This window comes from Vollenhovia emeryi, unplaced genomic scaffold (assembly GCF_000949405.1).
Source record: "Vollenhovia emeryi isolate VEMERY1.0 unplaced genomic scaffold, V.emery_V1.0 DF939256.1, whole genome shotgun sequence".
Classification (NCBI taxonomy): domain Eukaryota; kingdom Metazoa; phylum Arthropoda; class Insecta; order Hymenoptera; family Formicidae; genus Vollenhovia; species Vollenhovia emeryi.
Genome location: NW_011967110.1, coordinates 2,006 through 8,347, shown reverse-complemented (window position 1 = coordinate 8,347; position 6,342 = coordinate 2,006). Strand labels below are relative to the sequence as shown.

General features: G+C 40.8%; 1 protein-coding gene across 2 annotated transcripts in view; it reads right to left on the bottom strand.

Moving 5' to 3' along the window:
- The window catches only part of LOC105559725, a 16,532-nt gene extending 14,469 nt beyond the window's left edge, over positions 1–2,063 (bottom strand). Inside the window, exon 1 of one of the 2 annotated variants that reach the window (XM_012008239.1) lies at positions 552–2,063. The gene's annotated coding sequence lies outside the window, so the exon portion shown is untranslated. The remainder of the gene's footprint in view (positions 1–551) is intronic. The other variant, XM_012008238.1, reaches the window with a different exon arrangement.
- Between the last annotated feature and the right edge of the window lie 4,279 nt (positions 2,064–6,342).

Genomic DNA, 6,342 nt, shown 5'->3' with positions numbered 1-6,342 from the left:
TCTCTCTCTCTCTCTCTCTCTCTCTCTCTCTCTCTCTCTCTCTCTCTCTCTCTCTCTCTGTCTTTTTTTGCACGCTTTGCAACGTGATCCGCCGACGCTCTTTAATTTCCTGTGACACGCTCTCGATAATTAAATAAGTAAGCTCTCGTTAAGCGGATCTATTTTCCCCAAAGTTTGCATTATTTGATGACGGCGCGTCGCAATTGCATCAAGTTTTAATAGCAAATACTCCGAGGAATCTGTGGAATCCATTAAGCAATTTAATTCTACATCAAAAGGTTTAAACTTTAATTGCCGTTGCAATTACGCTCGTGATACGTCGAAAAAGATTTTACGCGCGTGTTATTATGAATAGCTCGAGTAATAAAAATAGTAGCGAGGCGCATTTTGCATGCGGGCGTAAAGAAGCAGGCGAGAGCGATATATACAGGCGTAACTTGGAATCACCGCAAGTATGTACCCGAATTTTTATATAATATGTACATTATTATTTAAATTTACGTATATTCGTGGCTACGTGCATGAACGAGTGTACAAGTATGAATACTTACGTACTTAAAATTACCAAGTTGCCTACGATGTTCCCTGTGCCTTTCTCGTCGGCGAGTGCCACGTGCTCCAAATCGAAATACAGAGCGAGAACATATCGCGTATCGAACGAATTGAAACTCTGACCGCGGTCACTTGGTAGATTTGCGAGATGTAAAATAGCAATTAGGAACTCTTGGCGACGAGATCCAATCAGTATTCGATAGCTGCGAAGATTACGTAGGGAAGTAAATCCGGTTGTCGTCGTTATTACCGGCGTCACGTGCTCCGTACCGTACCGCGCGACACCCGAATACCCTCTGTCGCGGTGGAAAAGCTTTTTCCACGAACGCTTCCAGTGCGACACGTAGCGCTTTTTATCGGGGGCCAGGCACACGTGTCACGCGAGATTATTGGCCTTTGTGCGCGGGCTGACAAATGGTCCACCGCATATGGCGCGTCGCGCACGACTGAGACCAGATTTCGGTCCAGCAGCATCTCCCTCTCATCCGCGCCATTCTCCCCGGCCACCCCCGCCGCGCGCTGCTCCCGATGCATCACGCAGAATCCACGCATCCCTTCGACATTGTTAACGAGAACCTCTCGCAATAATATATTTTCTCTCCTGCGCGACACGGGTCAGTTTAGATTCCACAAACGTTGTCGGAAGACAAGATTCTGAAAGATGAATAACAATTGTTTAACGCACTCGCACACTTAATTCTAGTTTGTTATACGAGATTATATCACGTTATTATTTTTGCCACCCATCGATTACAACAGCTCCGATTCTGTGTTACAAAGTATATATAGCTTCGTGCGAGTTGATTCGCAAATTAAATGGGACATAAATTGATAAATCTCGCGACTGATCTCGTCTCGGATTTCCCTAACGGACAGACGACAGGAAGGATATACGAATATAACCGGCAACCAAACTTGAATGAAACTTTCTAGGAGATTGCTCCCGCGGGACTCGTGACGGAGGCTAATACGCTTTAAGAATATCACAAACGGAAATGGTGAAAGGGGCAATCTCGAAAGGTGCCATTTAATTCGAGGAAAATCTCTGCGCTTTCGCCAAGCATAGAAAAAATTCATGCCTGCAATTTGAGAGCTCGCTTTAATTTGATCCTAAATACGCGATCCATTTCTTAATCTCCACTTATGCCTTTCGAAAATGGAAATGAATATACGGAAGTTAATAGGAGAACTGAAAAAGAAATTGGAGGATTTCAAGGGCTGATTTTCAAGACCGGAGAGATCGGGAAGATGCGAAGAGGTCGGGAGATTAGAAAGTCTCATTGAAGTTTGCCGCAATTTCACAAAACGCGCGTTGTTAAAGATCATGCTTAAGATCGATCATTTTAATCCGGTTACTGTCATTATCTTCATTTCGGACGTGATTGCCATCGATTACTATTTCTAGTTCGGTTAGTACCAATTCGAGTCGGATAATGAACGGTCCAAAATAAACTCAAATCAAACCAAGTCGACGGCGATTCGATCGCGGCTGCTCGGGAGGAGGCATTCTGCTGGAAAAAGAACCTAAGACGTGTGAAGGGACCGTCGAACTTTTCACGAACTCAAAACTTGGGATCTTCTCTCCCTCTGAGCCCTCTCGCCCGCCTGATCCCGCTTGCTCATCCCGCTCACGTACGCGAGGGTGGTTGTTTTGGCGATGAGGGTAGCCGGGATTCGCCCGGGCGGTGCTCTCGGCAAAATACGAGATCCGAATTATTGGGACGCTCCACCGAAACCACCGCGATTTCCAAGTGCGACACGTATGAAGTCGATATATCGTCGCGGGCGATATATGCCACGAGCGTCCTTCCTCTCAAACGGGTTGTCATGAGGGGGTAAAAAAAAACAAGCTCGTTAAGAGCAGATGAGAAAGCGTGGTATTAAACGGATGGAAAAAAAACTATTTTATTGCCACATAAACTAATTTCGTAATGATTATCCTGTACGCAATAAGAATTGCAATTATTACTTGATTATCGAGAATTATTAGGCTGTTACCTTTGACAGGCTTTCTATCAGTTTTAAATAGGTGGAGGAATTTATATTTCATTTTTTCTTCTTTCCGATGATATTTTGAAAACAATAAGAAATTTAAAGTAAATATTCTTTAAGAAAATGTTATTTACGACTTCCTTAAATAAACTTTTATTCCCCTACAGCACACAAATATTGAATCAACATCTCAGAAACGTTCCATTGCAACATTGCAACATTGCATCAATGTTACGAAATGTAGATTTAACGTTGAAAAGATATTGCAAAAACGTCTAATGCCCACTGAATTGTAATGTTTTGTAAACATTACAATTTGACATTCAGGAAACATTGTTAAATTATATTGAGTTAACACTGTTTTAACGTTGCAGCAATATAAAGAATTAATGTACAAATATTAATCTAGATTCAACGTAGAAAAGACATTTATACTTCAACATTCGACATTGCAACGTTTTAGCAATATTATTTTAACTTTCTCGGCTGTATGGGATTTCGTTTTTGGCTAAAACGACACGTTTCGTACGATTCTACGCCTCTTTCTATTGCTGCGGAGAGAGAGAGAGGTGGCTTTGCCGAACACTCGTCGTCGAGTGACCGTCATTATTGGCAGGAAATCTCGTATATCGAGCCGACAACAGAAGCGGCTTGTACCCGTCGCTAGGTACAAAGAGCACGCGGGGGATCCGCGAGACACCCCACAAAATTCCAACTGCAATAAATTATATTCGAGGCACGTGCCAGTCGTAGGGGTGAGCGTCGTGTGTGCTGTACCAAATGGCACTTTCATTGCACTTGCCCCACGGTCTTTGCATCTTGCCGAGTTTCGTCACCCCCAATTTATAGCTCCTCTTCATCTTTCTTATTCTTTTTTGGGGGGGGGGGGGGAGGAGCCACTCGAGTGGAGACACGTATCACACATTTATTACGCATTACGTTTATTTATAGAATATTTTGAACGCGAAGATTGGAGAGAAATTGCGGGCAACCTGGATATTCGAGGGGGTAGCAATCATAAAGAGGGGAGACTCGAGGCTTTGTTTTATTTTCGGCACTTGGCTTTTTTTATGTCATTTCTGCTCGATGATTCGCAACGAAGATACTTTATCTTTAGACCGTAGCCACCGATAGCATCATTATTTTCCAAAATAATTCGCCGTGATGCGCGAACAACGCGCGTGGGAAAAAGGGGATGGACCATTAAGCTACGCAAGATACATCATTTTTCATACTTTAACGTAGCGTATACGGGTGCGTGAATAAACCAACGTGAGACTCGCCTGGGCGCGAGCGAGCAGCGATAAATGACACTGCCGGTGAACAAATGATAATTACGACGAAACCATGTTTTGAAATTTAGTCGTGTAATTTTTGTGCGCCTAGCACAGAAACTGAAAAAAAAACAAACCGCGTAACGTGAATATTTTTATCTTTATTAAAGAAAGATATTTAATAATCCTATCCAAGCTCAGTCTTCTCAATAAGTTTAATTTAAAACGCAGATTTAGCTGGGATTTAAGTCACGTAAAATTTGTTACAATTCTTTCTATTTTTCTTCATAACTTTGCATCGTTGAACCGTAGATCTTGAAATACTTGCATTCGCGAATCTCTCTTTAAATTTTTCAAATTTGCGCCTTTTAGAATTCTTCTCTACATTTTTTTAGAGATACTCCATATTTTTACGCCCCCGTAGTTTCTAGTATTCTACATGCTCGAATCTACTAACCCATAAATCGTTATTTGTGACGGATTTATGGACCCCGAGCCGCAGGATATATGGATCTCGTCTATAACCGACTGACTTGTCGTTCAAGATCGCGAAACATTCGTCGTTAACTTATTACCGGGTGGAAATAATGCGCGAAGTTGTAGAAGCGTCGTTATTGCCAGACATTGCGGCGAGACGTTAGTTTCGTGTCTCATCGTGCGGTTGACGTTTAATTCAAAATCTTGTGTTACCCTTCCCTGGCCATGACTCGAGCTTATTCACGCCTTTAGCCGCAATGCCCGCGCTCTCATAAATCTCGGAAAACTTGCCGGTGGCTACGGGCTAACCACCCACCAATTAGCATCTCGAATTCGAGGGTACGAGCGAAAGTTTCCGATTTCCCTATTGTCGCAGCGGCGATACCAGGGTGTCTCTTAGACCCTGATCTTAATAACAGATTCTTTGAGGAGGTCGAAGTCGATTTTCCTTGAACAAAATCCTCTTTCTTAAGCAAAACGAAATTATTTGCGACTGTTTTATAATATTCACATCCAAATTCTTCAGAAACCCTTATTTCTCCGTCTCAAATCTTCGATATTGAATCTCTCGATTATTAAACTTCAAATTAAATCACAGGAAGAGATTTTAAAGTTAAATTAAAGTTTTACAACTTGAATTTAACTATTTATATTTTAATAACTTAAACCGAAGAATTTTTAAAGACACTGTTTCTCTGTATATAAACTTGCCATTTCGACAAATTCCGCATTGAATACAGAGAAGCACTGTCTCCAAATAGTTGGAAGGTGCCAGCAATCGAAACGCCCAACAACTCGTAACGAATGTCCAGAGGGTGAGTGGCAAATGGTTGGCTACAAAACAGTGAGAGCTCCCTATGGGCTCGTCCTCGACAACGGTCGTCTGCAAAAACATTAATCACAAGTCGCTCGGTGTTTGCGCTGTCTATTTCAAAGCTTGTCCTACGCACTTTGTCATCGATAGATCGTCGACAAACATTTTCGAGCTTATAACGGTTCAGATTTTAATCGGAGGCCGATAGAATAGAGGTAGAATGTACGAACAGCTAAACATCGATCGTTTCTTTTGTGTTTTAAAAATTTGATGTATTGTAAAATACATCACGAAATGAAAAGATATAAAACGTGGTAACTAACGTGTTATTTTTAATTCATTTATGTATAACGTTAATTGCATATTAATATTTATATAATCAGCGTGAATGTGGATGAATGCAGGAGAGGGCGAGCGAGTAAGTTAGAAGGTATAAATAGGAGAAATAGAGAATAGAGAAGGATAAGAGTAGCAATGCAAAAAGAGATATAGAAAAAGAGCAAGACTAGGGAGAACGTAGGAAGGAAGATGAAAGGAAAGTAAGGAAAGAGCGGGCTAGGAAAGGAAAGGGACGGGGATAATCGCAACAGTAGGTATTTTGACTAAAAAGAGATAGGGAGGGAGAAAGGAGAATAAGAAGAAGGAATTAGAGGAATGAAGCCCACTGGGAGAGGAAGGGGGAGGTACAATATATGTAGGAGCGAAGGATGATAAGAGGAAAGAGATAGGGACGGAGGTGGGTAGAGAAGAGAAACTGTACTGTACGAAGAGACAGGAGAATGAAAGAAGTAAGAAGAAGATCATGAAGACAAAGGAGTAGGGAGTAGAATAGGAATAGGATAGGTAAAGTTGAATAGAGTGAGAGTAGGTTTAAATACTGCAATTGAGAAAGAAGAGGCGCATGTAGAAGTTAGGGATAGAACGCGGTGTAGGTATGGAGGAATGAATGAGAGGATGAATGAGGTAAGGATATAACTGTAAACCATGGCAAGCCCCACTTCTTGGCATGTAAGCTGAAGTGTAATAAAGATTGTATTTGTATTGTATTATTTAATGAATACTTTATTTTTCTTTTGTTCTTAATTATAAATTGGAATTTAAAAATAATATATACAATATTATACATATTTTTTAATAAATAAATAACTACATATTATACAATAATTTTATACAATATTATTGTATGATACGTAAGTATTGTATAATATAAATTGTGATATATAAAATGCAAAA